This window comes from Halyomorpha halys, unplaced genomic scaffold (assembly GCF_000696795.3).
Source record: "Halyomorpha halys isolate HHAL.00 unplaced genomic scaffold, Hhal_1.1 Scaffold320.1, whole genome shotgun sequence".
NCBI classification, from domain to species: domain Eukaryota; kingdom Metazoa; phylum Arthropoda; class Insecta; order Hemiptera; family Pentatomidae; genus Halyomorpha; species Halyomorpha halys.
In genome coordinates, this window is record NW_027116715.1 from 1,294,445 (window position 1) to 1,305,210 (window position 10,766).

The 10,766-nt window shown below is 30.9% G+C and overlaps 1 long non-coding RNA gene across 2 annotated transcripts in view; it reads right to left on the bottom strand.

Annotated features, from left to right (window-relative positions):
- Nucleotides 1-450: 450 nt before the first annotated feature.
- LOC106681225 (uncharacterized) overlaps nt 451-10,766 on the bottom strand; it is a 13,191-nt gene continuing 2,875 nt past the window's right edge. The window contains exon 3 of one of the 2 annotated variants that reach the window (XR_010845140.1): nt 451-695. This is a non-coding gene — a long non-coding RNA (uncharacterized lncRNA). Of the gene's footprint in view, nt 700-10,766 lie in introns of both variants that reach the window. The other variant, XR_001343211.2, reaches the window with a different exon arrangement.

Below are 10,766 nucleotides of genomic sequence, written 5' to 3' on the forward strand. Positions count from 1 at the left end.
CGTTAATAAAACAAAAATAAAATAGTAATTAAACTATTTAATATAAGCTAACGTCCCCCTCTCCCCTCCCACTTGGCAGGGCCTCATCAGGGCTTACACTACCCTTCAGTATAATGATTCAAAGACATCAAATTAAAAGTTGAAATTTTCAATATTAACCATAAACCTAATGATACTTAATTAATTACAAATCAAAATAATTGAAAACATTTTTTTAGAACGTCATTAAATCTATAAAAAAGAATCAAAAATTACAAAGTTGTTCATGATAAATAAAGATACTTAATCACTTTACTTAATCATCAATCTTAATCACCTTACCTATCAGTTATCTACCTTAGGATCAGTTCATGATCCTTTCCTATTAGGTTTCAACCCCTTATATACTCCTAGAATCTAATACCACAAGTAGGGAAAGCTTCTTAATTATCATTAAAAATAAGCATTAAGTATTTTTTTAGAACATTCACTCGTACAATTTATTGACTCATTTTGGCACGGACATTTTGCTTGTCAAATCACCTTACATCAGTATGAAAAATTCATCCTCTGGTATTTGGTCAATACGTTCCGGGTACCATTTTGAAATGAAGAATGTCGCTGAGCATGAGAAGCAGAGTAGACGTGTGGAAGTCAGGTTTAGGTCGATGGTCGATAGGATTTCTATCAGTACATCGTACATCTTCAAGGCTAACCTTGCTGCAAAAAAAAAAAAAATAATAATAATAAATAATAAATAGATATCAGTATTACAACAAAACTGTGAGATATGCATTCATTTCAAGGAATGTGGATTTGCTTGTACATTTTTGTCGAATATAATTGTAGATTTTTAATTAATAACCTTTGCAAGTTACCCAAAATCAAAAGAATATTTGTTATAACTTTCCGTGGTGTTCTGCGATGACAGATTTTAAACCCCTGATATTTGTTTCACAATACACACAAGGGGTAACTAGACTACAATCATATTACACATAATACGTTTTAAAGTATTCTTTATCGTACTACATAAAACCTATGAGCGAAATCAAAGGATAACTTGCTTTCACCTATTTCCTTGACTCTTGGAAAATGTCTATAATAAAAATGTTTCCCAAATCCTCCAAGCCACTTGAATATCCATGTTCATACCGTCATATTTCATTACTGTCCATTATGGGCGAAATCCTAGAAAAACTCTTATTAAAAAAACCTCTATCCAATCCTTGACTCATATCATGTTATTCCTGACAACCAGTTTGATTTTGATCATCCCATTCTACCATACAAGTGTCATCGAGTGGTTGATATAATATCTTCCACATTGGAGCGCGGAATTAATATACTGCACGGGATAACATACGGGAGTCTTCCTCGATGATGAACAAACTTTTGATCGAGTCCTGGCATCCAGGTCTGTTCTATAAACTTCGTAAATTCTCCCCTCCCCCTACTTATTTCCTTTTAATGCGCTCCTACCTCTCTGATAGACCTTTAAAGTAAATCATAGCCTACTCATCTTAGGTCCCATTCTTTTTACGATTTATACTGCTGACATCCCAATCCACCTTAACACAGTCCTTACAACAAAAGCTGATGACACATGTATACTGTCTGTAAACAAAGACCCTACTAATGCATCACTAACACTTCAGACACACATAACATCCATTGAAGAATGGTGTCAAAACTGAAGAATCAAAATAAATCCTGACAAATCCCACCAGATCACCTTTACTCTCCGTCGTAAACCACTACCCTCCTGTCCTACAGTTTCCTTTCTAAATACTCCAATAACGCCTGTTGACAAGATTCAATATTTAGGACTCCATCTTGACAAGAGACTTACTTAGAATCCACATACAAGACTGAAACGACAAGAAACTGCTCGCAGATTTCGATTGCTACAACACCTACTTGACAAACACTCTACACTTCTCATTCACTTTGCAATTGAAGGGATTCCAAACTACCAGGTATAAATATACCTACCTATATGTATGTATTCTTACACTTATTTAGTCTGAGGGGTACGAAAAAAAAATCCCCATTCACTACAAAAAATTATTATACACTATGTTAATCAGACCAATTTGGACATATGGAGCTGAGCTTTGGGGCTTGACCAAACCATCAAATTCCTCCCGTATCCAATCCTTACAATCCAAAATCCTTGATGCTCCTCATTACGTTACAAAAACTCTTCCACAAAGACCTTAACATCCCATTCGTTGCAGATTTGGCCCAAAACAGATATGCGTCTTTTCATTTCAAACTCCTTACCCATCCTAACCCATTAATTCTAAATATCTCATCCTTAACAATCCCTGATAATCCTCCGAGGCATCTGTAAAAAAGATAGCCTCGGGACTTTCTAATTTAAATTAAAGCTTGAAGTACCATCAACGGGTGGTTCCTTCCCAAGATTTTCAAGTGTAAATGAAACATTCCACACATTTACTTATTGTTTTTATTATTTGGATAGTTGTAAATCACATTAAATAAATAACTAAAAAAAAAATCTTCCTTTCATTCCTTTCCAGGAGTTAAACCACTAAAATCCTCCCATTGACGAACTATGGGTAGTTTTATATTTTATTAACAATTTTGAATTACTCTGGATTTACTTTTGTTGTAAAGGTAATTTTTTCATTTATTTGGTTTGAAAAGGTAACATTTATTTCCAGTTAAAAGTTATTTACGTTTTCTTTATTTTTTTTTATTTAAGTTTTTAAATGCCGTATTTTTAATGTAATTTTTTTATTTCTGAGGCATAAATTTATAGTAACTTCAATTTTTTTCTTACACCTCTTTTTTATTATTTTTTACCATTGCCACTAGTATATTTACAACATGATTTCTTAATATAATTCGACTTATAAAAGTGATTATTATATTTTCTGATAAAAAAATATTGTCACTTCACTCATAGAATGCAGGTCATTGGCTCTTTAATTTATTTATTTTTCTTTATTACTTTTAGTATTCAGGGAGGGGTGGGATCTTCAGCCCAGTGAGAAACCTCGGGTACTTTACGTTTTGGGAGCCCAAAAGGCATGAGAAGTTTTCTGATCAACATTTAGCTTTAAACAGAAATTAACAAAATACTATAAATCATAATTTTTATCTAATAAAAATATTTGAAAAGTAACAAATACTTAAGAGTGGTCCATTATAGGAATTATAGGGCCCTCTAGATCACGCGGGCCATGACTGGTTGATGTTAATATTTGATGTTATAAGAGACAGTTAATTATGGGGGTACAACTTACAAGAAAAATTTGCGAAACTTAAACTAAATTTTAAATGTCACATATATCAGTAAACAAGACAAAGCAAAACCTATCATACAGTACTTGGAAATTTTTAAGAACTAATAATTGAAATGTGGATGCTATAAGGTTAAGGTACACTTTTAAATTCAACAATTATACCAAATTGCTTAGAAGTAATAATACATTTTCATAAACATAAAAGTAATACATTTTCTTTAATAAATAATAATATGTTTTTTGTTGAAATAGAGAAAGATAGCTTATAGAAAAAAGCTTTACTTGTCTTCTTCAAATTACTTGGTTTGATTGTTTTAATACTTTCTTTTAAATTATTTAACTATTTCTAGATCGTATTGTCAAATTGATGTTCTCTTTTAATTTTTTAAACATTCAAAAATTAATTGGCATTTTTCAATTGCTAATAACTCAAATGGCAGAATGGCATAGCATGGCATAGTGTTCATAGTGGTTTTATTATTTGAATGGTAGGATTTGTACAAAATCCTTTTTTTGTCTCCCTATAAATTTTGTTTTGTTTGTCACCTAAGTCCAACATGTTTACCTATACTGATATGGAATATGAACTATATAAAAATATGCCACATAAGTTATTTGCAATAGATAAATTTTATTAGTTTTTCATGGTTAATGAAATGAAAATACAACATAGTTTAAACTATTCGAATAGTTACTAATTACATAGAAGATCAATATGTCATCATATATTAAATAAAATAATTACTACACAATTATATTTTACCTCTTTAATAATTGAATTGGCATTTTTCAATTGATAATAACTCAAATGGCAGAATGGCATAGCATGGCATAGTGTTCATAGTGGTTTTATTATTTGAATGGTAGTATTTGAAAGGATTTGTACAAAATCCTTTTTTTTAAATTGATTATCAATAGTGTGGAATAGATAGAATGAGGTAGGTTGGTCTATCTTATTGAAAAAACAAAAATAATAAACTATTTTTTCCATGTTCCCTTCAATTATTTTTAATATAATTATTTTTAATAAATAGTAACTTAAGAGTAGTACGAAAAGTTAATAAGTCTATATAGTTTATTAAGTCATTTTATAGTTTAATAAAATATTATTAATGATATATTTAATTTTGTTTTAGGTAAGAGAAAATATTTCTACAGTTGAAATATAAGATTTCATCTACGTGAGTATTCCTATTTAAATGCTCCCTTTAACGATTTCAATAAACAGTTATGCCAATTGTTTCTCTTATATTTTAATTATTTTTTTAAAGTAGTTGTACTATGAGACATGAAAAGTTACTTTTAAGTTTTAAATGCTATGTCATTTATAACTATATTAATTAAGTTATACTTATAATATAAAAAATAAAGAAAATAAACTAATTCCGTAGTTTTATATGATTGTATCAATCTCTATCATTCAGACGTTAACTAATTACATTATTTTGTTTTTTTATTATGTTGATATTTTACTTGTATTTAAAATTAAAGAGTTTTCTGTCAAAACTAATTTTAATAATAAAAATAATAATATTAATTATTATAAAAAAAGTTAATATAGTAGTACCACATGTAAATGAATTTTTTTGGTTTACTTTTTTGTATAAAGATCTTCTTTTTATCTTATAAGTATGTCGCGATCAACTTGTGATAGGCGTAGTCTAAGGGGGGAAGAGGGGTGAGAAATGCATACTATGTTTATGTGTTTCAGTATCAGGTATATTCCTCTGAGGTATAGGTGTATAAGTAATATATATGTTCAAAACTATTTTTAATTATTTAAAACACTTATTAATTATTCGAGATATAGGCTCATGAAGAAAATAAATTTCCAGACCCAAATTCTTATAGCGGCATTACTGCACATGCGTTACCTAAAATAATCGGTTATTCAACACTTTTCAAGATAGATTTTCGCTAACCTAAAATGAAATTTAATATTTTTTATGCACAACAATGTATAAGTTGTTGTACTATTTGTTTGTAAATATGAAAAAGTTGTTATAAAGCTTTAGATAATGGCTGATAATTTGATTTCAATATTTCGTGTTTTTTTTAAGGGGAGGGGGCAGGAAAATATATCATGACAGAATAATATGACTTACTTTTTGCTTATCTACCAATAGCTCGTTTAGTACACATCGTACAGAAATATAGATATACGGCTTATCTATCTACGTAAAAAACAACAGTAATTATTTAAAGGGCCAGAAAACTCACATCCAGCGGAATTAAAAGAACATGGATAATTAATAACTTATGATCCATATAGAATATATTTGAAACTATTGCTTGAAAGTTTTGTTTTCTACAATCGGTTCAAAGTACATGGTACACGGAATTCCACCCCACACATTGTGAGCAATCGGCGATCAAGCCAAATTGGTCTCGCGATCGACTTGTTGGCCACCCTGATATGGAAAATGTCTTGATTATTTTTTTTTTTTTTGGAAAGTTACTAAATAAATGTTATTTGACTCTAGAATCGGACTCATTCTACCCTTAGGCCCCACTTACACTGAAAGCGAAAACGAGCGAACTCAATACGGCAGTTTATTAACCACTTAACATAACTAGTGACTAATACTCCGATCTACAATAGGCTGCATCGAGCGACATTAGACTGCAACACTTTGATAATAGATAGAAAAAATTACCAATATTTAATGAAGTTTGAATTTCTCAAAACGTAATAAACTGATACGCTTAGCTCATTAAAAAAAATTGGTTTGGTCCTCATTTATTACTTTTATTAAGTACAAAAGATGTTATGCTTAACATAACTCGAGGGAAGATGGAAAATCATTAACTCCTAATAAGAGCTCAAACAATTTTCAATTAAGAACATTCTTGGAAGTTTTTCTTCTTCAACCGTCTGAATTTTCATAGGATTTTATTATATTTATATATCAGTAAAGAATAAATTAGGTTTAGAATGTTAAATTCCGCAATTTATTATTAATTCTTTTCTCTGCTCCCTTATATTTAATGAGAATTAGATGATAGATTTTAAATTAAGTCTTAAGACATTACAGCACACAACAGAAAAAGCGAACTAAACACCGGTAAACTGTGGCTCAATATTACCGGTCGAAGACGAGGACCTCATGTAGGTATCAAAGTTTTATCCGTCCCACTTTAGCGATAAGCTAAAGTTCCAGTGGACGAGCGTTCTTAACCAAGCCTGACATATTTTGGGAGGACTAATAATATTCATTCAAGATGATTAAGCTACTAGTAACTATACGCTGGTTCAAGGACCAGATCCTAGATCTGTTCGGAGGACAATGGAGTCTGCATTGTGCTCCAGCCGCTCTAATGTCTAGTATATAAATGCTTAGCATGTCTTGTTTTATTTATTTATCAAGCTATAGCCATCAGCTCTGAAAAAACAACCAAATGTTTTCTTAAGTAGAATCTAATTACTTCACAATATTTTACAATTCCCATGTCCAATTCTCAATCTTTTGTCTTCTGACTCAATTCAATGTGTGTCATTCCCATGACAAACATTTTTCCTTTCATCATTATTGTGAATTGGCACTCTAGTAATATAATCTAAATATCCGCCGTTCTTCTTATTATCTAAAACGGTAGCCTGTATTAATCCATTATTTATTTTAATAAACAACTTGCAATATAACTAATTCAGTGACTAATTGCTGTTAGTGTTAGGTAACATCTGTAGGGATTATTCAAAGCACTGAGAAAGTCCTGTGCTTCTCTCATGATGAATGAGGAACTAAATCCAGTTCAGCCGGCTTCTCCATTTATATTATTAAGCTGAAGCCATCCCAAGCTTCAGAGTCAATCTTGTCTTGTTTCTGTTATAATAAGAACGTCTCTTGCTATATAAGGGGTTCTTGAAGATCAAGGATATGTTTTAGGGCATTTTCTTCGTGGATTAATTTAGTTGTCATTTCAGTTGCGGATCCACGGTGGAATAAAAGAGAGATTCCTCCTTCCAAAGTAACCACTGAGGTCGAAGTATACAGGTGGGTTACAAAACGTACCAATACTCGTGAATAGCTGATCAATATTCTTTTACATTTTCTTAAGTAAAATCTTTACTTAAAATTATTATCTTAAATTATGTAATAATCTTTAGGTGCGTTCCTATTGTTCAAAGACTGGTCTCACAATCAGAAACAAAAATTGACAAACATTTTTGGTTTGCAAACATAAAGTCTTCAATAAATGACTCTTATATACCAATATAAGACAACGCTACCAGTGTTATATTTCTATTGTTGATAGGCTCAATGAAACTTTTCGCGCGAAAGGATTTGAAGAGACCCGTCGAAGATGCCGCTGAAAGCCATTCAAGGATAAAAGACAATTGGTTCCTACCAGTGGGTTCGAAATATACTTATAAGCAGCATGGACCGTTGTCCTTACTTGGTGGTAGAGTGGTTTCAAACGAGGAGGTTTTGGCTTAGTGGTCCACAGACTTACACTAGATGGAGCCGCTGATTTAGGTGAACATCTTATTTCAATTTCATATAACGTTAGAAATGAAAGGACACTATTCAATTAATGAAGACTAACATAGCCTTTACGTCAAAAGAAGCTCAACTTTATTATTAGTTAATATTTTGCTCGAATATGGATTAAAGTTCAATTGATTGTATTAAGTGTTGCGGAGCCCTAAGTGAGTTAAATATAGTAGAATCGATTTAATATACCTAGGTATGGAAAAATTCCCGGGTAAACCGAAATTTAGGTGGGATTGTTTGTTGTGCTTAACGGGATCGAGCCTATGTTTTCACGTTTCATGATGTTTCATTTTAATTAGTATACTCAAACTAAAACCAGAAACAACTTTTCTTATATTTAAAACAATCCTCAGGCCACTGCTGATGTACGGCTGTGAAGTCTGGGGAACCATATCCTTCACAAAAAGGAAAAAACTACAATCCTTTCAAAATAAAGTCCTAAGAATCGCAGTTAATGCTCCTTGGTTCATATGAAATAGTCAAGTGCATTGCGAATTGCAAATGGAGTCAATAGAGGATTATATCAAAAAACAGTTCATGAAGTTCCACTCCCAGTTGCCGACAGTTAAAGGAGCAGTGACCTACAACCTGGGAAACCCAACCTCAACCGGAAGACTGAAGCCCAGACTGCTGCAGAATATTCTTTTATAAATTTTTAATATATTTAAAATTAATTCATAGTCACACTACCTCTATTTACTTATTATTATCATTCATTATTATTATTATTTTTTTTTTCTCTTTTCTTCTCTCGTCCCTTATTCAAATGAACTTGTTTCTTTTTACTATTAGAAGACAATTATTTGTTTTATTTAAGTGTACCAATATCATTATTTTTTGTTATTAATTTACTTTCCTCTTTTATTAAGAAGTATTATTCTTATCTATTTATTTTCTTTTTTTTTTTTCTTTTAATAAGAACATTTTATATAGTTAGGGGTGTTATCTGTATGACTATACCCCCTCATAATCAACTGTTAAAAAATATATATAATATAAGTTATATCAACCATATAAGGCCCACCAGGCCGATCTGATATAAAAAATTAAAAAAATTAGCATGCCAATATTATTTAAATTTTCAATCAGTACCTAAGTGATCCAAGACATATGTGCTTATAAAACCACAGAGGACATAATTTTTCCCTTGTTTGAAAACTCTGAGAGCCACGGACAGGACTTGTACCCACGCTTCGATAGAGTCTCGAAGAACACTCACGAACTACAACGAGCTTCGCAAGAACTACCTTATACAAAATATTACGAAAACTGTTTTCCATGCATGCCTCAACCGCGACGAGAGGTGAAAGGTTTTTCGGGTGATGTGCAGCCTGACCTCAGCAGTTAGTGATGTCAACGGTGGAGGGAAAGCTTACCACTTCATGATTAAATTCTCATCATCAATAGCTATCCAATTGATTATCTTCGGCAATTGACGAAGATTAATGTATTTCCACTCTTAAAAAAAACTTCGTCATTAGTGATTGAAAATATGCAAAACCATTTTAGTAAAATGTCATTTATTTATATAACGATGGTTAACACAAAGAATGTAATTTAGAATTATTTCACTCCAGAGACGGGTTCCTTATTAAAAACTTGTTATTTATTAAAATCAAAGTTGTTTTTTTGTTAAGAGAAATTAAATGTTAGAATATAAAATTATTGTAAATTGCATTAATCATGAAATTATTAAACGTTTTATATTACTAGCTAACTTGGGCTACCAACCTTATTCATTAATTCATTATTTCTGAATTATAAGTCATTTGCCACTTTAATTTACTATTCACAAGTCTCGTCTCTGTAATAATAATGAGTATTAACTGTAATTAATATAGCCTCCTTACGGGACTTGTAGGCCACCTCAATTAATTCAAGAATAGTAATTCACCTATATATAAATTTGTAATATGGGAAATATCATCCTCTTCTAAAATAAAATTTAATCACTAATTTTTAAGTTTTTGACTTTGCATATTAAGTTGAGCGTAGGTCCTAACTGAAGTTATAGAAAATCTTTTATTTATCACTAGTTAATTTGAAATAAATTGGTCAGATATTCCTTCCTAGCTTACTTCACCATCACTCAAGTGGGTCTAATAATCTTAAATAAAAATATAATAATAATAAATATTTGGATTATTATAAAAAGCGTAGTAAAAGTTTATTTCAGATAAACAAAATTAAAGGTATGTAAGCCCTGTCATACTAACCAGAGGCTAAAACTATATTAAAAAATTAAGTACCACTTAAACGTATTTTGATTGACGAGTTTAATCAAAATCGTTTCTGCCGTTTTTGAGAAAATGTAAATTCGCTGATATAAAGAAAACGTATATTGGTGTGAACATTGTTTTAACACCTACCTTAAATACATAATTTTAGTTTCATAAAAATTTTCATTTTTGAGATACACTCGTACAGACAATTTTGTGAAACTTCCTTATCTGGTCTCTAGTTGAATTTCCGTTGCAAACTCTGATTCGAAATTTTTCTCGATCGCAATTCTTTATCATTACTATATATTTCGTAAACAGGTAAATGAAAGTTTTTTAAATATTTTTATTGAGATTTACTATTGTTCATAATAATACATTTAGTAAATTTGGTGTAAGTTTATAATGTAGTGATACAGGCGTGTAGAGAAACTACCCATTGGGAGAACGATAATAAGGTTTTTACATTAGGTCTCGTGGCCATCTTCTCTTCAGGCGCCTCGGAGGATTGTCAAGAGTGGATGAGGAAGCAAGGTTAGAAACAAGTGGCTTGAGTGGATACGGAGTTTATAATGGAAGAAATGATGTCTGGTTCGGGATAGATCGGTTACATATGGAACATTAAGGTCTTTATGGATGATTTAATTTGTGACTAAGTAAGGAGCATTGAAGATTTTACGAAGGAATTTGGATACAAGAGGAATACAAAGTAAATGAAAGTAAAGAAAGATATTACGTAAGTACATATGACGAATGATTTTTAATCAAATTCAGAATTAAATATTAAGTTATATATA